This window comes from Enhydra lutris, unplaced genomic scaffold, assembly GCF_002288905.1.
Source record: "Enhydra lutris kenyoni isolate GAN:26980312 unplaced genomic scaffold, ASM228890v2 scaffoldscaffold14, whole genome shotgun sequence".
In the NCBI taxonomy this organism is placed as follows: Eukaryota; Metazoa; Chordata; class Mammalia; order Carnivora; family Mustelidae; genus Enhydra; species Enhydra lutris.
Genome location: NW_019154098.1, coordinates 45,429,721 through 45,457,407, shown reverse-complemented (window position 1 = coordinate 45,457,407; position 27,687 = coordinate 45,429,721). Strand labels below are relative to the sequence as shown.

The following is a 27,687-nucleotide window of genomic DNA, read 5'->3' as shown; positions in this document are numbered from 1 at the left end:
CTTTGATGGTAGCTTCCAAAAGTGCATATATGGTCACAGGACAAAGATTCGGACTTTTCTCACAGGACAGAGGAATTCCTATGCAAAAGAATTTAGGATTTGACTGAGCCATGAGCTGATTTTCTTCCCTTATTTGACTTTTTTTTCCATTAAAGTAACACAGTGCATTGTTTTAAGAAAATAAAATACTACCAAAGGCTTATAATAAAAAGCTACTATCTTCTGTCTCACTCTCCCTCACCCCCAAACCTGATCTCCATATGTACACATTTTTCACTCATCTCTTTTTCCTTGATTTTTCCATTTTAGATATCATTCTTCTTCATTCTTCCAAGTACTATTACGAGACTTAGTTTCTCCATAGTTATATTTTATTTTTTTAAAAGATTTTTATTTATTTATTTGAGAGAGAGAGAGAATAAGAAAGAGAGAGAGAGAATGAGAAGAGGGAGGGTCAGAGGAAGAAGCAGACTCCCTGTCAAGCAGGGTGCCTGATGCGGGACTTGAAGTGGGACTCGAAGTGGGACTCGAGCCTGGAACTCCAGGATCATGACCTGAGCCAAAGGCGGTTGCTTAACCAACTGAGCCACCCAGGCACCCCCACAGTTATCTTTTAAACTTACTATTACTACACCTTCATTTCTTCTCTTCACAACTGCAGTCTGTTTTTAGTCCCCATTTCGTAAGATGACCATATCAGCATCTCTAATCCATCTTGAGCTCTCCTTCCCTCCTCACCAAAAATTTCAAACATTTTACTTTTATAAGATGTATACCATTTACACTGTATTGAGTTATAAATGTGGTTAAATATTTTGTCTCTTGGGGAACTCTAAGATGTTTATCATTAATATCATTCATGCAGAGTCAATTAATGTATTATGATTATATTTTCTCCCTCATATCCCATTTCTGTTCCCTTGGAGTTGCCAGTTTCCTTTTATTCTCGTGTCTTTTGCCTTTGTCATGGCCTTGTTTTATTTCAAACTTGATTATATTACATATTCTAGCAAATGTGTTTTTTCCTTGAGTGACTTCCCCCCAGGGCCCTCCATCCTACTGTCCCAGTCTGAGCTAATTACTACATAGGTTTGCTGGATACTGTCAGGCTAGGGAGGCTCTCCTGAATTGGACCCATTGCTTCCTCTGGCCCATATTTTACTCATTCTTGGTTTCCTTTCTTATTTTGTCAGAGTAAGTCGCCAGATACTATCGTCATCTGGGTATGTGGTAGTTCAATTTTTTTTTTTAACTCTTGCATGTGTAAAAATGTGTATTCTTCCTTCATATTTGGTCAATAGCTGTTTAGTAAAAAAAAAAAAAAAAATTACAGACTGTAAAATATATTTCCTCAGGGAAAAAAGCCTGACTCTATTATTACTTTGTCTTCTTCTTGTGGCTCCCCCTGTACTTTCCTCCTTATCTTTCTATTTATGAGAGCCTCTAAATTTTGACTTCTGTTTCCTCACAATTTCCTTAAACAGGGACCTGGATAAGCTCAGCCCTTACTTTTAAAGAAGAATTCATCTGATTTAGAAAACAGGTTTCTTGTGATCTACATTTAAAGTGCCTTACAAGTCAGAGTCAAGCTAATGTCATTATTGTTTAGCTGTTCATGAACTAGCAATTTTTCTCATACAGAGTCTCCCCAGTGTGGAATTTTGAAAAAAGTCCATCTCCCCTTTATAACAGGAGTTGTAGATGCAGCTCAAATAAAACGTGCTAGAAGCCTTCAAAAAGATACAGACTGTTGATATGGTTCAGAATACCACACAGTCAACCTCAAAGTTTCTAACAGAAAGGACAGATGATAGTTTCAGAGAGAGCTAAGAGGGGCTGCTAGCCCTGGAGGAACGTTTGGGTGACCTGAGTATCTTAACTGGTTCAGCCACATACCAGCTAAATAAAAGGGGCTTGGTCACCCTGGGTCTCAACTTCTGCCTCCATTTACTCCAACCACACATAAGTACTGAGCATCATCTATGTCTCAGGTTCTAGGAACCAGTGACTCAGCAATGGATGAAAATCCCTGCCTTCTTGGAGCTTCTGCTCCAGTCAGTAGAGCTGTAAGAAATCAACAAGCAAAATGAACAGGATGTGAGGCAGTGATCAGTTCTAAGGAGAAGACGACAGTAGAGAAGGCAGGCAGGACATGTTGTGGCATTTGAGCTGAAATGTCAAGGAATGATCTAAACCACAAAGTGTCTTTGTGATCTTTATAACCTGATGATATGTATATCATAGTTCCAAGATCATTCTTATTCTAACCACTTTCCATAAAACCCTTGAGTGTATTTTTCAAGAGTTAGTTTGAACTCTTTCCTGTACTGGTTCGAATCCTACCTTTTATGAGCAATTATTTAAAGTATCCCCCTACCACATTTCTGGGGGTCTATACTGTGCTTGCCTTTTGGACTATCCTTTTTTTAAAATCATTGTAGAAAGTCTAGTTTGCCCCAATATTCTGATTTTGGTCATATTTTCTACAAAATATAAAAATGGTCATGATATTTTTTAAGTTCCTAAAGCAAAAATAATACTCTTAAATTTCAGTACTTACAAAATCATATCAAATAGAATAACAGAATCAATCATTTCTTGAGGGCCAGGCACAATGCAAGGAATTCTGTTCATTTTCAAGGAAGTTACCACCCTCCTATTCTTAATAAAATATATGTATGGTTCAGTAAGAGGTTAAGTCACTTGTCAAGGTCACTCAACCAGTGAATACATCTATAAAATGAGGTCCCTTTCAAGGTTGCTTTCAGCCCTGTTTCATTTATATACTTAGTGTGTAATTTATCAGGCAGTGGTATTTCAACTTGTAGTTCCTAAAAACAAAAACTGGGTTAAAGAAAGGAGGTTTAAATGCTATGTGGATTGTCCCCACTTACTATTTGTTTACATATGCATTCTTTTTTTTTTTTTAAGATTTTATTTATTATTTATTTGACAGAAAGAGATCACAAGTAGGCAGAGAGGCAGGCAGAGAGAGAGGAGGAAGCAGGCTTCCTGTCGAGTGAGCAGAGAGCCCAATGCAGGGCTTGGCTTTAACCCACTGAGCCACCCAGGCGCCCCTACATATGCATTCTTTCAACAAACATCTACCATTCATCTTCCTGTGTCTGTGCTGGTCCCAAGGATACAAATGTGAAAAACACATGGACCCTATCTTCTTGTTTGAGGATTAAGTTAAATGTTAACATGAATAAAGCTCAATGCCTGGCACACAGGAAATTTTCAAAGTTATAGTTGCTATTATGATTAGTATTTCCACTGTAGAGTCACTGGCAACAAGCAGAAAATGGGAGGAGATCAGATATAGATCCTACCTGTTTCTTTGCTTATTTGGCTAGTGAAATTTGGGGAAATTTTAATCACTTCTAATGACATGAAGAAAATGCATTAATGCCCTGTAATTTATAGTGAATGCATTTGGTCTGTGACTGATGAAGGGCTGGAATGTCAACAATTTTCAAAGAAGCACTTTGTAACTCTTGAGGGCAGAGACCTGGTCTTGTCCCTAAGTTCCTGGCACCTAGTAAGCCACGTAAGGTAGACTCGAGTGGAATGGGATGGAAGCCATTTTCAGAGTTCAGCTTAACCAAACACAGTGTTATCATAATTATGACATCACCTAGAAACAAAGTTCTTTCATAGGCAAATTGCCTATAGTTTTAAAATCCCCAGTGAAAAAAATAACCATCATCTCCTATTGTGTGTGGCATTGTGGACACACATCACAAGGTCCAATGGTAGTACAGCAATGTTCTCCTTATGAGGCTCACATAAGTTATGTGGCTGCCCAGAAATAAGATACGGTCTACCAGAGCTTTTTATTTGACCATAAACAATTGACAGTAAATAAGGCCAACCCTAAGCAGAGTTGGGTAGTTTTTAAATTTGTTATTGTGTTTCTAGTCTCTCCTTTTAAAAATTTTACTGTCCTTCTCAATGACCCCAAACACAATCAACTTCCTTTCTTCTGCCCTCCCTCCCTCCCTTGTTGGCTTGCTTCCTTCCTTTCCTTGCATCCGTCCTTTCTGCCAGTGGTCAGCAAATAGTTGTATGTGCCTGCAGTGGATGAGGCACTCTGCTACATTTTGGCAATGTTAAAAAGAATAAAGATATCCATGTGTCCTTATTCTCAGGTTTGGTGGGGAAAGGTAATCAAATGTACAGATAGATGTAAAATTATAATTGTGAAAATTACCACAAAGGAGAATTATACTGTGCAAAGAGCATCTCTAGTCAGGTAAGAAAGGTGGTCCCGACAAGTGCAAGGGAGTGACAATCTGGAGGATGAGTTATGCAGAGACACAAAAGAGGGACAGCGCATGCAAACCCTCTGCTCACTCCCCCCTTGGGTGTTCTGGGTCTCACTCTAGAAGCCTCGAGGAACAGCAGGGAACTGATGTCATCTGTACTGTCAGCTGTACTATCCTTCCTTCTGTCCTTACCACTGGAAATCTCTTCTTCCTCTATCAACTAATGCCTCTGTTTCCCAAGCCTGGCTTTTCTATCAAACAGGGATTTATTATCGTGCTTTATTGTATCCTCTCCAGGTATAGAGGCACCAAGGGAATTCCTTCTCTCCAAGCTCCTTTAGTCTTCCTTTGCCTCTATCTCTCTGCTCAAGCCTGTGTTAAGCCTCTTGCACCCTTTCTAGAACTGAGCTTTCTCCACTAGTTGGCAGTCAGGTGTCTGAAAGAGGCTCAATCCTGTTCTCTCACTTGCCTGCTGGGTAACGGGAGACAACTCACATTATCTCTCTATGCCCTGGTTGTCTCATCTCTAAAACATGCTTTGTTATTCTTAGCACCTGAGGTTGCTGTCAACATTACCTTGTATAGAATGCCTTAATAACCTGGTTACTTGGAAAATTGTAGCCCCTACCACCAAATATCTGAATGCTTCATTTTTCCAAACAGTTTGGGTTTTACCTTTTGACTGTCAGTTTTGTGTTGTAATTCCTCTTTTCTAACAATTTGAAACCCTTGTTTCTTCTGTATTCTTAATAAGTTTCTGACAGGATGCCAACAAGTAATGCTTTGTTCATGGTTTTACTGTGACTGTCTATAAGAGAGTCCTTCTTATGCTGAGTGAGTAGGACTTGCCAATTCCATGACACCTGGTTTCACGTTGGGATCTAAGGGGATAGTGCTTAAAAGTTGCAGGGATCTTTAGAGATTAGCTGCCATGCTGGACTTTAGAAACTTTGCCTCTCTTTCCAATGAAATTACAATTGTTTTGAGAAATCTGACTTTATATATTCAGAAGTTATGCAAAATTAAGTAATAGTTTTGAAATTTTAAAATTATTCAGATCAAGTCAGGAATAGCTGGACTTAGAAGAAGTATTTGGCAATCATATTAAACTGTGTGTTTTTTTTTTTTTAAAGACTTTATTTATTTATTTGACAGACAGAGATCACAAGTAGGCAAAGAGGCAGACAGAGAGAGAGGGGGAAGAAGGCTCCCTGCAGAGCAGAGAGCCCGATGTGGGGCTCGATCCCAGGACACTGGGACCATGACCTGAGCTGAAGGCAGAGGCTTTAACCCACTGAGCCACCCAGGTGCCCCTTATACTGTGTTTTTGTTTTTTTTTTTTAAATTTGATAGACAGAGATTACAAGTAGTCAGAGAGGCAGGCAGGAGGGAGAGGAGGAAGCAGGTTCCCCGCTAAGCAGAGAGCCCGATACGGGGCTCGATCCCAGGACCCTGGGATCATGACCTGAGCCGAAGGCAGAGGCTCTAACCCACTGAGCCACTCAGGCGCCCCTATACTGTGGTTTTAAAGATGCCACAGAGTCCTTAAAATTTTCTTAAAAAGGCATTTATAAGAATTAGCAGAGTGAGCCATAATGCTACCCTCCCTGATATACCTTAGTCATACACATGCTAATTAAAAAAGGTAGAAATCCTGTTAGTCTTCTCTCATTAATTTGATTCAACTATTTTTACTAAATAGGTTACAGAACCTGACATTATATTACATATTATTTAGGCTTAGTGAATAGGAATATTCACTGTCCTTAAAGAATTTTAGGCTTAATAGTCACATACTAGCTAAAACATATATATATATATGTTTTATAAAACACATATATATGTATATATATATATACACATATATATGTTATAGGCAAATGGTCTCACAGCTTATTCCAAAATGGTATCAGCAAGCATGATTTAGTTAAAAAAGATGTCCAGATAAAGTGGACATTTGAACCCTTTTCTTAAAAGATGTATTTATTTACTTTTAGAGGAGGGGAGGAGCAGAAGAAGAGGGAGAGAGAGTCTTGAGCAGACTGTTCTGAGCATGAGTGACCCAGGACTCAGTCTCAGGACGCTGAGATCTCCACCCTGAGATCATGACCAAGCAGAAACCAAGAGTAGGAAGCTTAACTGACTGTGCCACCCAGACACCCCTGAACTTATTTATTTTTACACTTTTAAAAATGTTTTTATCCGAGCTAGTCATAGATATCATTTTAAAAATCAAATAAGCAATTGAAGGACACAATAAATAGCACAGAATTTTCCACTGGCAGTTAATAGCTACAAGCACAGTGTAACAAAATGTTAGGAGAAGTTGCCTGATGCAAGTTCTAGGCGTACATCTGATAGGCAGGCTCTATACTGAATTGAGTATAGAGGTTAGTGAGAATGAGCAGATGCTTAGAATAAGGAAAGCATGCAGCCCCTTAGAAGGAAGTAAATCAAGCTGAGAAGATTGGAGCTGACTGTGCTCAATGGATACTTGATTTAAAAAAAAAAAAAGATGTGGAGTCAATGAGTATTTCACAGTGTGAACCATTAGCTTGCAGAAATGATCTAAGCAGGTGGCATTCAACTAATGTTTATTGAGCAACTATTATGTTCCAGATACTTTTTTTGAATGCTAGATGAATCACATAGACCCAACTCAATAGTAGAGGTAAGATATATACTACAATCAATCACTACAATACAAAGCAGAAGATAATAATTGGTCATAGTATCCAAAATCTATAAAGAACTTATCAAACTCAATACCCAAAGAACAGATAATTCAAGCAAGAAATGGGCAGAAGACATGAACAGACATTTCTGCAAAGAAGACATCCAGATGGCCAACAGACACATGAACAAGTGCTCAACATCATTTGGCATCAGAGAAATACAAATCAAAACCACAATGAGATGCCACTTCACACCAGTCAGGATGGCTAAAATTAACAGGTCAGGAAACGACAAATGTTGGCAAGGATGCAGAGAAAGGGGAACCCTCCTACACTGATGGTGGGAATGCAAGCTGGTGCAGTCACTCTGGAAAACAGCATGGAGGTTCCTCAAAAAGTTGAAAATATGGGGCGCCTGGGTGGCTCAGTGGGTTAAAGCCTCTGCCTTCAGCTCAGGTCATGGTCCCAGTGTCCTGGGATCGAGCCCCACATCGGGCTCTCTGCTCTGCAGGGAGCCTTCTTCCCCCTCTCTCTCTGTCTGCCTCTCTGCCTACTTGTGATCTCTGTCTGTCAAATAAATAAATAAAATCTTAAAAAAAAAAAAAGTTGAAAATAGAGCTACCCTATGATCCAGCAATTACACTACTGGGTATTTACTCTAAAGATACAAATGTAGTGATACGAAGGGGCATATGCACCCAAATGTTTATAGCAGCAATGTCCACAATAGCCAAACTATGGAAAGAACATAGATGTCCATCAACAGATGAATGGATAAAGAAGCTGTGGTATGTATATACAATGGAATACTATGCAGCTATCAAAAGAAATGAAATCTTGCCATTTGCAATGATGTGGATGGAACTAGAGGGTGTTCTGCTGAGTGAAGTAAGTCAATCAGAGAAAGACAATTATCATATGATCTCCCTGATATGAGGAATTTGAGAGGCAGAGCGGGAGGTTGTGGGGGGTAGAGAGGGAAAAAAATGAAACAAGATGGGATTGGGAGGGAGACAAGCCATAAGAGACTCTTAATCTCTCGTAGGAAGAGGGTGGTTGGGTTATGGAAATTGGGGAGGGTATGTGATATGGTGAGTGCTGTGAAATGTGTAAGCCTGATGATTCACAGACCTGTACCCCTGGGGCAAATAATACATTGTATGTTAATGAAAATAATAATGAAATGAAATGAAATGAAAAAAAAAAGTACACAGGGCCATGCATCTACAAAAGGAAGGTGGCTTCCTGGAGAAGGGGTATATGCCAAGAGCGAGCAGTAAATACAGAAACCTATTACAATAAGTGGAGAACTAAGGTACAGTGATAGTTTAATGGAAACAGAATCCTGGAACACATTACCAACAGTAACAATGAAAAAAACTTTTTTGGCAAAATTAACAAGTTAACAGAAACCTATTATTTACAGGTACAAACTAGGAACTAGTAGATAAGTAAGTCCTGCACAGAATAGTGATTATAGTCAATAACTGTGTTAAAAGCTACAAAGTTGCTAAGAGACTAGATCTTAATTGTTCCTAGCCCCCAAAAAAGAAATGATAATTATGTGACATGATAGAGTGCCGGATAAATTATGGTGGTAATCATACTGCAGTTTATGTATGTATCAAATCAACATGTTGTACACTTAAACTAATGTATGTCAATTATATTTCAATTTTTTAAAAGTGGCTTTGAACTTAGAAATCTTTGAAAAAATGAGTTAGAAATCATTAAGAAAACAGTTTTAGGGCGCCTGGGTGGCTCAGTGGGTTGGGCTGCTGCCTTCAGCTCAGGTTATGGTCTCAGGGTCCTGGAATTCAAGTCCTGCATTGGGCTCTCTGCTTAGCAGGGAGCCTGCTTCCCTCTCTCTCTCTCTGCTTGCCTCTCTGCCTGCTTGTGATCTCTGTCTGTCAAATAAATAAATAAAATCTTTAAAAAAAAAAGAAAGAAAACAGTTTTAACCATGAGACTCTTAATGATAGAGAACAAGCTAAGGGTTGATGGAGGGCAGTGGCTGGGAGATGGGCTAGGGTGATGGGCAGTAAGGAGAGCACTTGTTATGATGAGCACTGGGTGTTGTATGTAAGTGATGAGTCACTAAATTCTATTCCTGAAACCAATATTACACTATATGTTAACTAACTAGAATTTAAATAAAAATTTGAAGAAATTAAAAAAAAAGAATACAGGTGGAAAATTTGAAAACCAAATGGAAGTGTCAACATATATATAGGAAGCACCTAATGAATTTTTAGCACCATGCATGTCCAACATTTCGTACTATGGTCTTTTTCTGGATCTAAAAGATTATAGTTAGCATTTTGTAATATCTGCTATTTTCCAGGTACTTTATTGTATTGTCTCTAATCCTTAAGACAGCCCTGAAAAGTAGACACTAGTATCCCCGTATTTTTAAAATAATATCTACCCCCAACTTGGGGCTTGAACTCATGATCCTAAGATCAAGAGTTGCGTGCTCTACTGACTGAGCCAGCCAGGCACACTATCCCCATTAAAAAAGGAAGAAAGAAAGAAAGAAAGAAAGAAAGAAAGAAAGAAAGAAAGAAAGGAAGAAAGAAAGAAAGAAAGAAAGAGAAAAGAAACTGACACTTAGGAATTGATCTTGCCTGAATTCACGAGCTAGTACATTGCAAAGCAGTTGGTCTCCAAATCCTGTGCTTTGCCTACTGTGCAATACTGACTAAAGAGTGAAAACCAACAGAATATTTAAAATGGGAATTCTATGTACTACATACAATTGCATTGTGTGTGTGAATCAATGTATATATGTGCATGCACATGCATATACATGATCATGCTGAACAACAGTAAGTTTATTTTAAAAATAGGTAGCACATTATTATAGACAGTGTAGTGTTCAAGTTAAGAATACAGGCCATAGAGTGAAGCTGTGTTATTTCACCATAATTTGTAGTCTGGATATGAGATCCCTTTTCAGTAAAAGGGGTATTGTGAGGTCTGCACTTACAAGGAATGTACAAGGTTGCCTGGCACAGTGTTTGGCACAAATAAAATTCTATTTAAGTGTTAGTCATTAGTATTATCATTAATAAGTTAATTGGTACTTTTTCTTCTCAAATTTCTTGGTCTCTTCTCTCCTATTTATACAAAGATTGTTTCACATTAAACCTGGATTCCATAATCCATAGGCATCAGTGACACTAAGATGCTTACCTCACATCCAAGATGTAAGAGGAAACATCCATCTATTTCAAGGTGGGCCACAGACAGGCTGTAACTTAGAGGTATGGATGGGCCTATCAAATAAATCAAATCAAATTTAGGAAAAGTTGGGACAGATAGACACTGTTTGGGATAAGTATACCAAGATGCAGAAAAGGTTATAGGGATATCAACAATGTTTAGGACATTATTGGGTAGAGCAATTCCTTGTAGACTGGTTATTTAGGCATTTGTTTATATATAATGTAGTAGGACTGGATAAAGGGAATTTAAATATCCTTTATGCACAACCCATTCTTTACATTCTTTGGCTATGTAATGCTATAGGCAGGCAGTAATGATTACCAGTTTTAGGGTGATTGCAATGAGATACAGCTGAAAAGATGCATCTCTAAGGAATTTTGAGACTAGGAATGGTGACAAATTGAATTTGGGTGTAGAGAGAGGAGGAAGTTCTAGGTGATTCCAAAGTTCAGTCACAAGAGACAATAGGATTACAAGAATGATGGGTGCATTAACCAAAGTGGGGTTGGGAAAAACAGATCTAGTATGCCCACTGACATTGTCCAGTTTTAGACTTTGAATTTAGAGTGACAATATCACATTCACTAGAGAGGTCTTTTGAGCCAAAACCAACGAGATGCAATTTTTGCAGGGATAACTGTAAATTCCTACATTTAAGAAAAGAATTCAATTGCACAAGTCCAGGATGTGGGTTATCTCCTTCACAGTTATCTCTTTGGAAGTGGGTTTTTGATGGCCACACACAAAATCAATTATGCAACAATAATGTGGCCTGCTGCTGAAAGAGTGCATGCCATGTTGGGTTACATTAGTAGAAGTGCAGTCATCTGCCTGAGGGAGATTCTGTGGTCTCACCAGCATCTATGCTATGAGATCACATTTCCTGTCTTACCCTAGGCGCCATGTTTCCAGAGAGGGGTGCTTATAAAAATGAGAGAGTGACCAGGACAGTGAGGGGTCTGGAAATTATGTCCTGAGGGAAATGGTTAAGGAAGAATGAAACAAATTCAGAGGGAATATGATAGAAATCTTCAAATATTTGAAAGATTATTATGTGGCAGAGAGCAGAGGGAATAAAGCTGTTCTTTTTTTTTTTTTTTTAAGATTGCCATGGGGAAAATTAGAAGTTACAGAGAGCCTGACAAACAAAAAAAGGATAAATAAATAAGTAAATAACGCTTCCTAAGAAATAAAAGAACTACCCTTTACTGACTGTGTACATAAGGGTTATCCATTTGCATTTTATATGCTGCACTAGGTGACATATAAAAGTTCTTCCTGATTTTAAGATATTATAATTCCCTGGTCAGGGGACCATGAGAAACCATTTTGTAGAGATGGCATCTTTCGATCCACGGCAATATGCTAGTTTCCAAAGATGGAAGAGTTATATTCTGAATATGCCAACAGAAATTTCATTATAGATAATTACTGAAGTAACAGAAGTTTCAAACTTATCCAGTAGCTGTCTCTTATATGACTAAAGGCCTCCCTTAGGAACTATCCTTAACCATAGAGTGTTACTAGTGAAGCGCTGAATGTGTTCTTTCTGGATGCCTGGTATTTCTGAAACCCTTTGTGAATTGAATACCATTTGGAACAACCTTGTCCAGGCATCTCAAATAGTTCACCTCAAACAACTTGTCAAGGCATCCCAATTAGTTCACCTCAAACATCACCTTCTCAGAGAGGTCTTCTCTAATGACCCAATCTGGCCTTGAGTTAGTTTCTTCCACCATCCCACCCTCCCTTCCTTTTTAGATTTATTTATTTGAGAGAGAGAGCAAGCACGAGTATGGGGGTAGGGCAGAAGGAGAGAGAAATTCAATCAGATTCCATGCTAAGTGTAGAAACTGCATAGAGCTCAATCACAGGACCCCAAGATCAGATCTGAGCTGAAACCAAGAGATAGATGCTTAACCAACTGTGCCACCCAAGTGCCCCAACATAAAGTTACTTTCCAACCCATTAATCTGTTTTCTCTCCTTTATACGAAGCACTTAACACTAACAGAAATTACTTTGTTATTTGTCTAACCTCCCAACATGTAAGCACTACGAGAGAGGGATAGTAGGTGTCCTTGTCACTCTAGTATTCAGAATACCATGCATATTATATGCATATAATAAATGTGAATGAATTAGTACAATATTTAGGTTGGATTTTGAGGTATGTTTCAAAGGAAATTTAGTCCTTGCTATAACGTCTCTGGAACTTCTGTATAATTTATGTCATGGATATAGTGATGGAGTATAACCACACAGTCTTTAGGATACCTTTATGAATTTAAAGGTCATAAATGAATCTTCTTTTAGTTACTTACTCTATCAAGAATAATTCTGCTTCCATTCACTTCATCTTAGTATTAACTTTAGAATCCTTTAAAATCTTGAGATTTTCAGTTGAGTCCTCTTCATCTATATGTCATAGTCTTGGTGTTGAGCTCAGAATTTCAGATGGTTACCTTTTCTAGCCAAAGGGCCATCCATTTAATGTGTCATCCAAAGCAGGTGCCTTTTTATGGGTCATCTATCCATTTTATAGCACTTTCCTTGGAGCTGTTCAATCAGAAAACCAGCTGTGGCTGTCAGCCACCCTACCACATTTGCCCAGATTGCTCTTCAAAATTACATTTCTTCAAACCTTGTACATCTCCTCCTCCAAGCAGGTGGTTTTATTTCATATTTAATTGGGACAGAAAAGCCAGATACTACCAGTCAGGAACTCCGTCATCTTTCTATCACCAAATCCATCCATGGCTCTGATCTGCATGTACATAAGAGTCCCTATTCTTATGCAGAGCCAGCACCCACTTATACTTTGGATCATATCCTCTCTCATTTTCTAAAGGATTTTGATTCTGAAATGATCCCTCTCCTTATATCATTAGTTTCTCATTCTCTGCAGAATTATTTCCAACAGCATGTAAATAAGTTGTACTGTCTTTTATTTTTAAAGAAAAAACCCTCCAACTATCTGCTAATTTTCTAAGATTCCTTTATAGCAAAAGTTCATAAAAGAATTGTCTATTACCCATTATCTTCACTTTTTCACATTTTCTCTGCAGCCTACTCAATCAGAGTTTCTTCCCCAACACTTCACTTCCCTATTGCCAAGGTTGCTAATGATTTTCATGTTGCTAAATCCAGTGGTTATATCCATGCTTTTATTTTACTTAACCTTCCCCTGGGATATGGCCTGCATCTTCTTTTTAAAAAATAGCTTTCTTTTCCTTTTCTTTTCCCTTGGCTTCTGTGACATTGTGTATCTTGGAGAACCTAAGTCATAGATTTTTGTAATTTATTGAGGCTGTGCTCTCAGGAGAAACCTATAAAAGTATGAGGAAGCAGAAGAGAGCAGGGAAAGAATCAAGGTTAAGATCTGATTTCAGGAGAAATTAGCCTTATCCCATAAGAGTTCTGGAACATGCCCTGCACCACAGAGGCAAGGGGGCTGGCTATTACACCCCTGCATTCATTACAGGATATATTCCACCCTGAGAGTGGAGAGGGTGGAGTAGAGGCATAATTTTCCAGGCACCTCCAGGTTAAAGCCTCTCGTAGTAGCCAAGGGAAATACTTCAGAGAAGGATGCAGTAGAAAGTCCTCAGCAGGAAAAGTCTGGTTCTTGAGGATTGAGCACAGTCTCAATAAAGGAGAGCTGCTACACCAGATGCTGCCGGTGTCCCACCTTCTCTGTCTACGTCACTGGCCATTCCTTTTCCTCTGCTAGGCTCAATCCTCTCCCACAATCTCATTCTCAGTGATCTCTTACAATTTCATAAGATACCTTTTACTTGGTGAAGGCTCAAATTTAACTCTCTGATCTTGACCACGTTAGAGAGTTCACACCTAGATTTACAACTGCCTACTTGATATTTCCACCTCAAGGTCTAAAAGGCATCTTAATTTTGATAGTGATAAAACAGAATTTTTCATTCCTTGTCTTTCCCCATCCTGCCCTTGTCCTAGTTGTCCTCATCTCAGGTGTTCAAGCTCCAAAGCTTGATTCTATCCATGACTCCTCTCTTTCTCTTACATTTCACAAGCTTCTGGCCCTACTTCCAGAGCATATCTCACACTCATCCACTTCTTTCCATCTCCATCACCACTGTTCTAGCCCAAACCATCCTAATTTCCTGGCCTGACCACTGCAGTTATGCCCCTGAAGAGTGTGCTAGCTCTGCTCTTTATCTCTTGCTGCCCTGAAGACTATTCTGTATACAGCTGTCAGAGTGCTTCCATTAAGATATACACCAACTAATACTACGTTTGCTCAAAACCCTACAGTCATTTCTCACTACTTTTCGAGTAAAATCCCAATCCTTCACCCTGGTTTACAAAATCATGTACAATTTGGCCCAAGTACACCTTTGCAACCTCATGTTTTGCTGGATTTGCCCATTATGCTCAGCCACATCAGCCAAATCTCTTGGTTCCTCAACTATGCTAAGAATATTCCTGTTTTAGGGTCTTCATTTTGGCCATTCTTTTTTATTATCATTGCTCGGATCTCAATTTAAAGATCAACTTCTAAGACAAGCTTCCTGATCAGCCAATCACTATCTCTTCATTCCTTTAATTATATACAGAGCACTTAATGCTACCTAATATTTTTCTTATTTTTATTTTTTTAGACCTTCATTCACTTCTTTTTCTTTTTTTTAAATTTAAGTTTAATTTAGTTAGTATAGTATGTATTAATTGTTTCAGAGGTAGACTTTAGTGATTCATCAGTTGCATATTACACCTAGTATTCACTATATCAAGTGCCTTCCTTAATGCCAACAACCCAATTACCCCATCTTTCCACCCCCTTCCCCCCTCCCCCAGTAACCTCAGTTTGTTCCCCGGAGTTAAGAGTTTCTTATGGTTTGCCTCCCTCTCTGTTTTTATTTATTTTTCCTTCCCTTCTCCTATGTTCATCTGTTTTGTTTCTTAAATTCCACATATGGGAGCATCTGGGTGGCTCAGACTGTGAAGCATCTGCCTTCTGCTCAGGTCATGATTCCAGAGTCCCTCAGTGGGGAGTCTGCTTCTCTCTGTGCCCCTCTCCCCACTTCTGTGAGAACTCTCTCACTCCCTCTTTCACTCTCTCTCAAATAAATAAAATATTAAAAAAATAAATTCCACATACAAGTGAAATCGTATGGTACTTATCTTTCTCTGACCGACATATTTTGCTTAGCATAATACCCTCTAGTTCTATCTGTGTCATTGCAAACAGCAAGATTTCATTCTTTTTTGATGGCTGAGTAATATTCCATTCTATATTCACTACATCTTATTTGTCCATTCATCTGTCAGTGGACATCTGAGCTCCTTCCGTATTTTGGCTGTTGTGCTAACACTGCTGCTATAAACATTGCTGTGCATGTGTCCCTTTGAATCACTTGTTTTGTGTTCTTTGGTTCATCCAAAGGTTCAGGCCTACTAGTGCAATTACTGCATTGTAGGGTAGTTTTATTTTTAACTTTTTAAGGAACCTCCATTCTGTTTTCCAGAGTGGCTTTACTGGTTTGCATTCCTACCAACAGTGTAAGATAGTTCCCTTTTCTCTGCATCCTTGCCAACATCTGTTGTTTCCTGAGTTGTTAATTTTAGCCATTTTAATTAGTGCAAGGTAGTATCTTATTGTGGTTTTGATTTATATTTTCCAGATGATGAGTAATGTTGAGCATTTTTTCATGTGTCTGTTAGCCACTTATATGTTTTCTTTAGAAAAATGTCTATTCATGTCATCTGCCTGTTTCTTGACTGGATTTTTTGTTTTCTTTGGGTGTTGATTTTGATAAGTTCTTTATAGACTTTGGATACTATCCCCATATCTGATACATCATTTATGAAACTCTTCTCCATTCTGTAGGTTGCCGTTTAGTTTTGTTGGCTGTTTCCTTTGCTGTGCTATTTTATCCTGATGGAGTCCCAACAGTTCATTTTTGCCTTTGTTTCCCTTGTCTGTAGAGATGTGTCTAGCAAGAAGTTGCTACAGCCGAGTCAAAGAGGTTGCTGCCTGTGTTCTCTAGGATTTTGATGTTTTCCTCTCTCACATTTAGTTCTTTCATCCATTTTGAACTTATTTTTGTGTATGGTGTAAAAAAGTGGTTCCGTTTCATTCTTCTGTATGTGGCTGTCCAATTTTCCCAACACCATTTGTTGAAGAGACTCTTATTTCCAGGATATTCTTTCCTGCTTTGTCAAAGATTAGTTGACCATAGAGTTGAAGGTCCATTTCTGGGTTCTCTATTCTGTTCCATTGATCTATGTGTCTGTTTTTGTGCCAGTACCATACTTCTTGATGATTACAGCTTTGTAGTAAAGCTTGAAGTCTTGAATTGTGATGCCTCCAGCTTTGGTTTTATTTTTCAACATTATTTTGGCTATTTGGGTTCTTTTCTGGTTCCATATAAATTTTAGAATTGTTTGTTACAGCTCTTTAAAATGCTGGTGGTATTTTGATAGTGATTGCATGAAGTGTGTAGATTGCTCTGGGTAGCACAGACATTTTAACAATATCTGTCCTTCCAATCCATGAGCATGGAATGTTTTTCCATTTCTTTGTGTCTTCCTTAATTGCATTCATAAGTGTTATGTAGTTTGTAGAGTATAGATCCTTTACCTCTTTGGTTAGGTTTATTCCTAGGTATCTTAGGGTCTTTGGCGTAATTGTAAATGGGATTGATTCCATGATTTCTCTTTGTGCTGCTTCATTGTTAGTGTATAGAAATGCAACAGATTTCTGTACATTGATTTTTATATCCTAGAACTTCACTGAATTTGTGTATCAGCTCTAGCTGGAGTCTATTGGGTTTTCTTTTTCTTTTTCTTTTTCTTTTTTTTTTTTTTTAAAGATTTTATTTATTTATTTGTCAGAGAGAGAGAGAGAGAGAGAGAGGGAGAGAGAACAAGCACACGCAGACAGAATGGCAGGCAGAGGCAGAGGGAGAAGCAGGCTCCCTGATGAGCAAGGAGCCCGATGCGGGACTCGATCCCAGGACGCTGGGATCATGACCTGAGCCGAAGGCAGCTGCTTAACCAACTGAGCCACCCAGGCGTCCCTTCTTTTTCTTTTTTTTCTCTTCATTGCCTTTATTTTTTTTTTTTTTATTAATTTTACATTTTAAAAAAAATTTCTTTTCAGTGTTCCAGAATTCATTGTTTATGCACCACACCCAGTGCTCCATGCAATATGTGCCCTTCATAATACCCACCACCAGGCTCACCCAACTTCCCACCCTCTGCCCCTCCAAAACCCTCAGAGTCCACAGTCTTTTATGGTTCATCTTCCCCTCCAATTTCCCCCAACTCCCTTCTCCTCTCCATCTCCCCATGTCCTCTGTGTTATTTCTCATGCTCCACAAATAAGCAAAACCATATGATAATTGACTCTCTCTGCTTGACTTAACTCAGAATAATCTCTTCCAGTCCTGTCCATGTTGATATAAAAGTTGGGTATTAATTCTTTCTGATGGAGGCATAATACTCCATAGTGTATATGGACCGCATCTTCCTTATCCCTTCATCCATTGAAGGGCATCTTGGTTCTTTCCATAGTTTGGTGACTGTGGCCATTGCTGCTATGAACATTGGGGTACAGATGGCCCTTCTTTTCCCTACATCTGTATCTTCGGGGTAAATACCCAGTAGTATAATTGCAGGGGCATAGGGAAGCTCTATTTTTAATTTCTTAAGGAATCTCCACACTGTTTTCCAAAGTGACTGCACCAACTTGCATTCCCACCAACAGTGTAAGAGGGTTTCCCTTTCTCCACATCCCCTCCAACACACGTTGTTTACTGTCTTGTTAATTTTGGCCATTATGATTGGTGTAAAGTGGTATCTCAATGTGGTTTTGATTTGAATCTCCCTGATGTCTAGTGATGATAAACATTTTTTTCATGTGTCTGTTAACCATTTGTATGTCTTCATTGGAGAAGTGTCTGTTCATGTCTTCTGCCCATTTTTTGACATGATTATCTGTTTTGTGTGTGTTGAGTTTGAGAAGTTCTTTATAGATCCTGGTTATCAGCCCTTTGTCTGTATTGTCATTTGCAAATATCTTCTCCCATTCTGTGGGTTGCCTCTTTGTTTTGTTGACTGTTTCCTTTGCTGTGCAGAAGCTTTTGATCTTGATGAAGTCCCAAAAGTTCATTTTCGCTTTTGTTTCCTTTGCTTTTGGAGACATATATTGAAAGAAGTTGCTGTGGCTGATGTTGAAGAGGTTACTGCCTATGTTCTTCTCTAGGATTCTGATGGATTCCTGCCTCATGTTGAGGTCTTTTATCCATTTCGAGTTTATCTTTGTGTATGGTGTAAGAGAATGGTCGAGTTTCATTCTCCTACACATAGCTGTCCAATTTTCCCAGCACCATTTATTGAAGAGACTGTCTTTTTTCCACTGTATATTTTCCCCTGCTTTGTCGAAGATTATTTGACCATAAAGTTGAGGGTCCATATCTGGGCTCTCTACTCTGTTCCACTGGTCTATGTGTCTGTTTTTTTTTTTTTTTTAAGATTTTATTTATTTGATTTTATTTATTTATTTGATTTTATTTATTTATTATTGATGCGGGGCTCAATCCCAGGACCCTGGGATCATGACCTGAGTTGAAGGCAGAGGCTTTAAACCACTGAGCCACCCAGGCACCCCTATGTGTCTGTTTTTATGCCAGTACCATGCTGTCTTGGTGATCACAGCTTTGTAGTAAAGCTTAAAATTGGGCAACGTGATACCCCCAGTTTTGGTTTTCTTTTTCAACATTTCCTGAGCAATTCGGGGTCTCTTCTGATTCCATACAAATTTATGATTGTTTGCTCCAGCTCTTTGAAAAATGCTGGTGGAATTTTGATAGGAATGGCATTGAAAATATAGATTGCTCTAGGCAGTATAGACATTTTAACAATGTTTATTTTTCCGATCCATGAGCATGAAATGGTCTTCCATCTTTTTGTGTCTTCTTCAATTTCTTTCATGAGTGTTCGATTGTTCCTTGAGTATAGTTCCTTTACCTCTTTGGTTGGGTTTATTCCCAGGTATCTTATGGTTCTTGGTGCTATAGTAAATGGAATCAATTCTCTAATTTCCCTTTTTGTATTTTCACTGTTAGTGTATAAGAAAGCAACTGATTTCTGTACATTGATTTTGTATCCTCCCACATTACTGAATTGCTGTATAAGTTCTAGTAGTTTGAGGGTGGACTCTTTTGGGTTTTCCACATAAAGTATCATGTCATCTGCAAAAAGAAAGTTTGACTTCTTCTTTGCCAATTTGAATACCTTTTATTTCTTTTTGTTGTTTTATTGCTGTTGTTAGGACTTCTAGTACTATGTTGAACAACAGTGGCGAGAGTGGGCATCCTAGTCATGTTCCTCATCTCAATGGGAAGGCTGCCAGTTTTTCTCCACTGAGAATGATAGTCACTGTGGGTTTTTCATAGATAGATTTTTGCGTTTGAGGAATTTTCCCTCTATTCCTATATTTTGAAGAGTTTTAATCAGGAACGGATGGTGTATTTTGTCAAATGCTTTTTCTGCATCAATTGAGAGGACCATGTGGTTCTTCTCTCTTCCCTTATTGATTTGTTCTATCACATTGATTGATTTGTGAATGTTGAACCACCCTTGCAACCCAGGGATAAATCCCACCTGGTCTTGGTGGATAATCTTTTTAATGTACTGTTGGATCCTATTAGCTAGGATCTTGTTGAGAATCTTAGCATCCATATTCATCATGGATATTGGTCTGAAATTCTCCTTTTTGGTGGGGTCTTTGCCTGGTTTGGGGATCAGGGTAATGCTGGCTTCATAAAAGAGTCTGGAAGTTTTCCTTCTGCTTCAATTTTTTGAAACAACTTCAGGAGAATACGTATTATTTCTTCTTTGAAAGTTTGGTAGAATTCACCAGGGAATCCATCAGGTCCTGGGCTCTGGTTTTTTTGGGAGGTTTTTGATCACTGCTTCAATCTTGTGACTAGATATCGGTCTATTCATGTTGTCAATTTCTTCCTGTTTCAGTCTTGGGAGTTTATAGTTTTCCAGGAATGCATCCATTTCATCTAGATTGCTTAATTTATTGGTGTATAACTGTTGATAATAATTTCTGATGATTGTTTCTATTTCCTTGGTGTTAGTTGTGATCTCTCCCTTTTCATTCATAATTTTATTAATTTGGGTCTCCTCTCTTTTCTTTTGGATTAGTTTGGCTAATGGTTTACCGATCTTATTGATTCTTTCAAAAAACCAGCTTCTAGTTTCATTAACACATTCTACTGTATCTCTAGTTTCAATTTCATTGATGCATTCTACTGTATCTCTAGTTTCTATTTCATTGATCTCTGCTCTAATCTTATTTCCCTTCTTGTGTGGGGGGTTGGCTTAATTTGTTGTTGATTCTCCAGTTCTTTAAGGTGTAAAGATAACTGGTGTATTCTGGATTTTTCAATTTTTTTGAGGGAGGCTTGGATGGCTATGTATTTCCCCCTTAGGACCACCTTTGCTGTATCCCATAGGTTTGGGACTGAAGTGTCTTCATTCTCATTGGTTTCCATGAATTGTTTAAGTTCTTCTTTGATTTGCTGTTTGATCCAAGCATTCTTAAGCAAGGTGGTCTTTAGCTTCCAGGTGTTTTAATTCCTTCTGAACTTTTTCTTGTAGTTGAGCTCCAGTGTCAAAGCATTGTGATCTGAGAATATGCAGGGAATAATCTCAATCTCTTAGTATCAGTTGAGCCCTGATTTGTGACCCAGTATGTGGTCTATTCTGGAGAAGGTTCCATGTGCACTCGAGAAGAATGAGTATTCTGTTGTTTTAGGGTGGAATGTTCTGTATGTATCTATGAGGTCCACCTGGTCCAATGTGTCATCCAATGCTCTTGTTTCTTTATTGATTTTCTGCTCGGGTGATTTGTCTATTACTGAGAGTGGTGTAGAATAGTAGTAGATCCCCTACTATTAATGTATTCATATCAATATGACTGCCTTGATTAACAGTTTTCATATGTAATTGGCTGCTCCCATATTGGGGGCATAAATATTTACAATTGTTAGATCTTCTTGGTGGATAGACCCTTTAAGAATGATCTAGTGGCCTTCTGTATCTCTGACTACAGTCTTTAGTTTAAAATCTAATTTATCTGATATGAGAATTGCCACCCCAGCCTTCTTTTGAGGCCCATTGGTATGAAAGATGCTTCTCCATCCCTTCACTTTCAGTCTGGAGGTATCCTTAGGTTCAAAATGGGTCTCTTGTAGACAACATAGGTATGGGTCCTGTCGTTTTATCCAATCTGCAACCCTGTGCCATTTTATGGGCACATTTAGGCCATTCACGTTGAGAGTGATTATTGAGAGATATGTTTTTATTGACATCGTGTTACCTGTGAAATCCTTGTTTTTATAGATTGTCTCCATAAATTTCTGTTCAATGATATTCTTGGGATTTTCCTCTTTTATAGAACCCCCTAAATATTTCTTGTAGTGCCGGCTTGGTGGTGACATACTCTTTTAAACCTTGCTGGTCTCGGAAGCTCTTTCTCTCTCCATCCATTTTGAATATCAGTCTTGCTGGATAAAGTATTCTTGGCTGCATGTTCTTCTCATTTAGTGCCCTGAATACATCTTGCCAGCCCTTTCTGGCTTGCCAGGTTTCTGTGGACAGGTCTGACGTTATTCTGATGGGCTTTTCTCTGTGCATAAGGAATCTCTTCCCCCTAGCTGCTTTCAAGAGCTCCTGTCTAAAATTATGATTCATAATTTTCACAATCAGATGTCTCGAGGTCTTTCTAGATTCTATGATCTTGGGGGAAACCTTTTTGCCTCTAGAACATGAACGCTGGTTCCATTTGCCAGATTGGGAAAATTTTCCCGGAGAATTTGTTCAGCTGTATCCTCTAGTCTTCTTTCTTTCTCCTCCCCCTCAGGGATTCCAATAATTCTGACATTGGAGCATTTCATGGCATCATTTATTTCCCTAATTCTGTTTTCATGGCTACTAAGCTGTTTGTTCCAGGCTTCCTCCTGATCCTTTTTCTCTATCAGTTTGTCCTCTAGTTCACTAATTCTATTTTCTGCTTCAGATACCCTAGCTTTTAGAGAATTTAGATTCAATTGGAACTCATTGAGAGCATTGTTAACATCATCCCTGGTGGCTTTCACTTCCACCCTAATCAATTCCATTTTGTCATTAAAGGCTTTCTCCAACCTAGCGATTGCTTGGATAATTGTTAACCTGAATTCCCTTTCCAACATACTGTTTATGTCCATATCCAATAGCTGTGATGGAGAGGGCACAGTCTCTGAATTCTTCCTCTGTTGGGTATTCCTCCTCCTAGTCATTTTGGTGAGAGATGGCTGAAGGGATGTGTAGCTAAATATATCAACCATGGTGCAGGCAAGGTGCACTCTGAAACACTTCTGAGCAATCAGGAGTCCCCACCAAAAAGAAAAAAAGAGAGAGAGAGAGAGAAAGAGAGAGAGAAAAGAAAAAAGAAAAGAGAAGACCCAGTCCAAATGGGCCCCAAAGATAAGATTTATAAAATATACAAACAAAAAGAGACAAACAAAAAGACTGACAAAAGTAAATGACAAGGAAAAAAAAAAAAAAAAAGAACCCAGCCAAAATGAACCCCAAATATAAGATTTATATACTACCAGAGCAAAAACAAATACACAGAAACACTGAGAGAAGAAAAAGATGGGAGAGTGGTTATAAATTCTCAGTGTGGGCGAGGAAGGTTATTTTGATTCTCCCTGGATGTATCTTGATATCTTTGTTAAAGGACTCAACTTTCCTGAGATAAAGGGGGATTAAAACTGGTTTATATATAGGGGTAGCATTGATTGGGGAAAGGGGATTACCTTGAAGCTTATCTCTATATGAATGTTAAAAAAAAAATAGAACAGCAAAAGAAAAACACAGTATATGTATCAAAAAAGTTCAAGTTAATAGGTTATTATGGAATTTGTTGTACTAAGCATCTCACTGTGATGGTAAATAGCTTAAAAATTATCAAAAAATTGAAAAGAGTGAGAATAGTGGGTACGAATTAAAATTAAAAGCTGTATCTATGAAGTAGTAGTGGTTGTCCTCTTGGTTTTTTTGTTTGTTTGTTTGTTTTTGGCGGGCTTTCTGGGGGAGGGGCCTGCCACATAGTTTTTCAGGCAGTCTTGCTAGAGTTGGGTCCTCCTGCCCACTCTCAAGGGGCTGGGCTCTGAGGAAACTGGTTTTTCAGGCTTTTGTTCTCTGGAGGTTTTGGAGGGTTGTTGTTGTTGTTGTTGTTGTTGTTTTTCCCCTCCCCTTGGCGGCTTTTGGTGGTTCTTTGGAGGTTTAGAGGAAAGCAAACTGCACCCAGACCTCTGTCTCAGAGAGAAGCTTCAGTCTGTTCCCCTGTGGGTGCTCTAGAGCACATAAATTACCCCTCTGCCACTGGCAGAGTCACGGTCTCAGGGGTCCAGGTAACTCTTGCTTTTACCCAAAACCAGGAGAAGTACTAGTCCAGAGAACTGGCTTCCAGTGGCTGCCTCCACCGCGGCTGTCTGGGTAGGTCCAGACCACCAGAGAGGTCCCAACCAGAGATAGCACACTGAGATTTTCACGCTGGCCAGGGCTGGGAGTGTTCAGACTCTCACTGGTCCTAGAGAGCACGGGCTAGCCCCTGCACGTACCTCTCTCTGGGTAGGGTATGGAGCGCGACTCATACCCCAGTCGCCCAGCGTGTGTGCAGAGTGCAAAAGGCTGTGTTCTAGAGAGCGCCAGCTGACATCCACACCAGTCTCTCTCATGCACGCCACCACCCAGACACTCTCATGTGTGCCAGCGGCTCAGGAACCAAAGCCTGGCTTCTTCATTGCACTCTGTCTGGTTCAACACCAACGGTGGCTGTCCTGGGTCTGTGGGCTTAAGCCCCTGTCTCTAATCGCCCGATTCCACCAACTTCCCCTTAAGATCTTTTGTTCTTTTTGAGAGCTTTAACCAGACTCCAAGTTAATGCTGGTCCCCAATCCCAAGGCACTCTCGTATTGGGGTATTACTCTCCAATGAGTTGCTTCTGGTGGCTCCCTCCCCCTTTTGTTTATCTTATGATATCAGTCCAATGTTCCCACTCTGCTTTACCTGTCCACTGGTGTCTTCTGCCCCTGTAGAGATCCAGAAGCGTATAATTCTAATATCAGGCTGATTTCATGGGTGATCAGAGTTCTTTGGTAGATAATCAGCTCACTTTAGGGGACCAGTTGTAACAGCACCTCCTAATTCTCCACCATCTTGTCTCCACTCCTCAGGTTTTCTACATAGAGTATCATGTTGTCTGAAAAGAGTGAACGTTTCACTTCTTCTTTGCCAATTTGAATGCCTTTTATTTCTATTTGTTTTCTGATTGCTGAGGTCATAACTTCCAGTACTATGTTGAATCACAGTGGTGAGAATGGACATTATGTCATGTTCCTGACCTTAGGGAAAAAGCTCTCAGTTTTTCCCTGTTGAGGATGATACTAGCTTTGGGTCTTTCATATATGACCTTTATGATGTTGAGGCATATTCCCTCTATCCCTATATTTTGGACAGTTTTTTATCAAAGAAGAATGCTGTATTTTGTCAAATGTTTTTTCTGCATCTACTTAGAGGATCATATGGTTCTTATCCATTCTTTCATTAATGTAGTGTATCACGTTGATTAATTTTTGGATGTTGAAGCACCCCACAGTCCAGGAATAAATCCTAGTTGGTTGTGGTGAATAATCCTTTTAATGTACTGTTGGATCTGTTCAGCTAGTATCCTAGTATCCTGTTTAGAATTTTTGCATCCATACTCATCAGAGATATTAGTCTGTAATTCTTTTTAGTGGGTCTTTGTCTAATTTTAAGATCAAGGTAATGCTGGCCTTATAGAATGAGTTTGGAAGTTTTCGGCCCATTTTTGGGAACAGTTTCAGAAGAATAGGTATTAAATCTTTAACTGTTTGGTAGAATTCCCCTGGGAAGACATCCAGCCCTGGACTCTTATTTGTGGGGAGATTTTTGATCACTAATTTAATTTCTTTGCTGGTTATGCACCTGTTCAGATTTTCTATTTCTTTCTGTTTCAGTTTTGGTAGTTTATATGTTTCTAGGAATTTATCCATTTCTTCCAGATTGCCTAGTTTGTTGGCATATACTTTTTCATAATATTCTCTTAAAGTTTTATTTCTGTGGTGTTAGTTGTGATCTCTCCTCTCTCATTCATGATTTTATATATTTGGGCCCTTTCTCTTTTCTTTTTGGTAAATCTGGATAGGAGTTTATCAATCGTGTTAATTCTTTCAAAGAGCAGCTCCTAGTTTTGTTGATCTATTCTGTTTTTTTTTTTTTTCCTCTACATCATTGATTTTTGCTCTACTCTTTAATATTTCTTTTCTCCTGCTGGGTTTAGGTTTTATTTGCTGTTCTTTTTCCAGATCCTTTGGGTATAAGGTTAGGTTGTGTATTTGAGAACTTTCCTTGCTCCTCAAGGAAGGCCTATATTGCTATATTCTTCCCTCTTAGAACCACCTTTGCTGCATCCTAAAGGTTTTTAACTGTCTTATTTTCTTTCTTTCTTTTTTTTTCTTTTTTTTAAAAGATTATTTATTTATTTATTTGACAGGGATCACAAGTAGGCAGAGAGGCAGGCAGGGGTGGGGGGGAAGCAGGCTCCCTGCCGAGCAGGGAGCCCAATGAGGGGCCTGATCCCATGACCCTGGGATCATGACCCGAGCCAAAGGCAGCGGCTCAACCCACTGAGCCACCCAGACACCCCTGAACTGTTGCATTTTCATTTTCATTTGCTTCTATGTATTTTTTTTATTCCTTCTTTAATTTCCTGATGGACCCATTCATTCTTTAGTAGGATTTTTTTAACCTCCATATATTTGTGGTTCTTCCAAATTTTTTCTTGCAGTTGACTTCAAGTTTCATAGCTTTGTGGTCTGAAAATATGCATGGCATGATCCCAATCTTTCTGTACCAGCTGAAACCTGATTTGTGACTCAGTATGTGATCTATTCTGGAGAATGTTCCATGCGCACTTGAAAAGAATGTATACTCTGCTGCTTTAGGATGAAATGCTCTGGTAGAACTGTGAAGTCCATCTCGTCTAGTATGTCATTCAAAGCTCTTGTTTCCTTATTGATCTTCTGCTTAGGTGATCTATTGCAGTAAGTGAGGTGTTAAAGTCCCTTACTATTATTGTATTATTATCAATGAGTTTAAGTTTGTTATTAATTGATTTATAGATTTGGCTGCTCCCAAGTTAAAAGGATAAATATTTACAATTGTTAGATTTCTTATTGGATAGACCTCTTTATTATGATACAGTGTCCTTCTTCATTTCTTATTACAGTCTTTGGTTTCAAATCTAGGTTGTCTGATATAAGGATGGCTACACAAACTTTCTTTTGATTTCTGTTAGCATGATAAATGGTTCTCTACCCCCTCACTTTCAATCTGGAGGTGTCTTTGGGTCTAAAAGGAGTCTCTTATAAGCAGCATATCATTGGGTTTTGTTTTTTTATCCATTCTGCTACCTTTTGCTTTTTGATTGGAGGATCATTTAGTCCTTTTACATTCAGAGTAATTTTGGAAAGATATGAAGTTGTATTATGCCATTGTATTATCTGTAAAGTTGTTATCTCTGTAAATTGTTCCTGTTCCTTTCCAGTCTCTTTTACTTTTGGACTCTCTTTCCACTCAAATCCCCTTTAATATTTTTTGCAAGGCTAGCTTAGTGTTCACAAGTTCCTTTAGTTTTTGTTTGTCTTGGAAACTCTTTATCTTTCCTTCTATTCTGAAGGACAACCCTGCTGGATAAAGTATCCTTGACAGCACATTTTTTCCCACTTAGCATGTTGAATATATTATGCCAGTCCTTCTGGCCTGGCAGGTGTCTGTGGACCAGTCTGCTGCCAGCCTTATGTGTCTACCCTTGTAGGTTAAGAACCTCTTGTCCCAAGCTACTTTTAGGAATTTTTCCTTATTTTTGTAATTTGCAAATTTCACAATATGTTGTGGTGTTGGCCTATTTTTGTTGATTTTGAGGGGAGTTCTCTGTGCCACCTGGACTGAAACTCCTGTTTCCCTAATCTGGGGTTTCTTAGCTATAATTTGTTCACATAAACCTACTTCCTCCCTTTTTGCTCTCCTTCTTCTGGGACTCCTTTAATATGGATATTATTTTGCTTTATGGAATCTCTGAGTTCTCTAAGTCTACTTTCATGATCTAATAGTTTTTTTTCCTTCTTTTCAACTTCCTTATTTTCCATAATTTTATCTACTATATCACTGATTCACTCTTCTAATTCGTTCATCCTTGTTTTTATGGCCTCCACTTGGGACTGCATCTTGGTAATAGCATTTTTAATTTTGGTCTGATTAGATTTTAGTTCTTTTATCTCTACAGTAAGGGATTCTTTAGAGTCTTCAATGCTTTTTTTCAAGACCAGCTAGTATCCCTGTAATTGTTGTTTTAAATTCTAGTTCACACATCTATTTCTATCCATATTGATTAAA

The 27,687-nt window shown here is 38.7% G+C and overlaps 1 protein-coding gene across 2 annotated transcripts in view; it reads left to right on the top strand.

Moving 5' to 3' along the window:
- LOC111146846 (leucine rich repeat containing 69) overlaps window positions 1-27,687 on the top strand; it is a 105,695-nt gene that overhangs the window by 1,096 nt on the left and 76,912 nt on the right. The gene's annotated exons all lie outside the window — the stretch shown is intronic.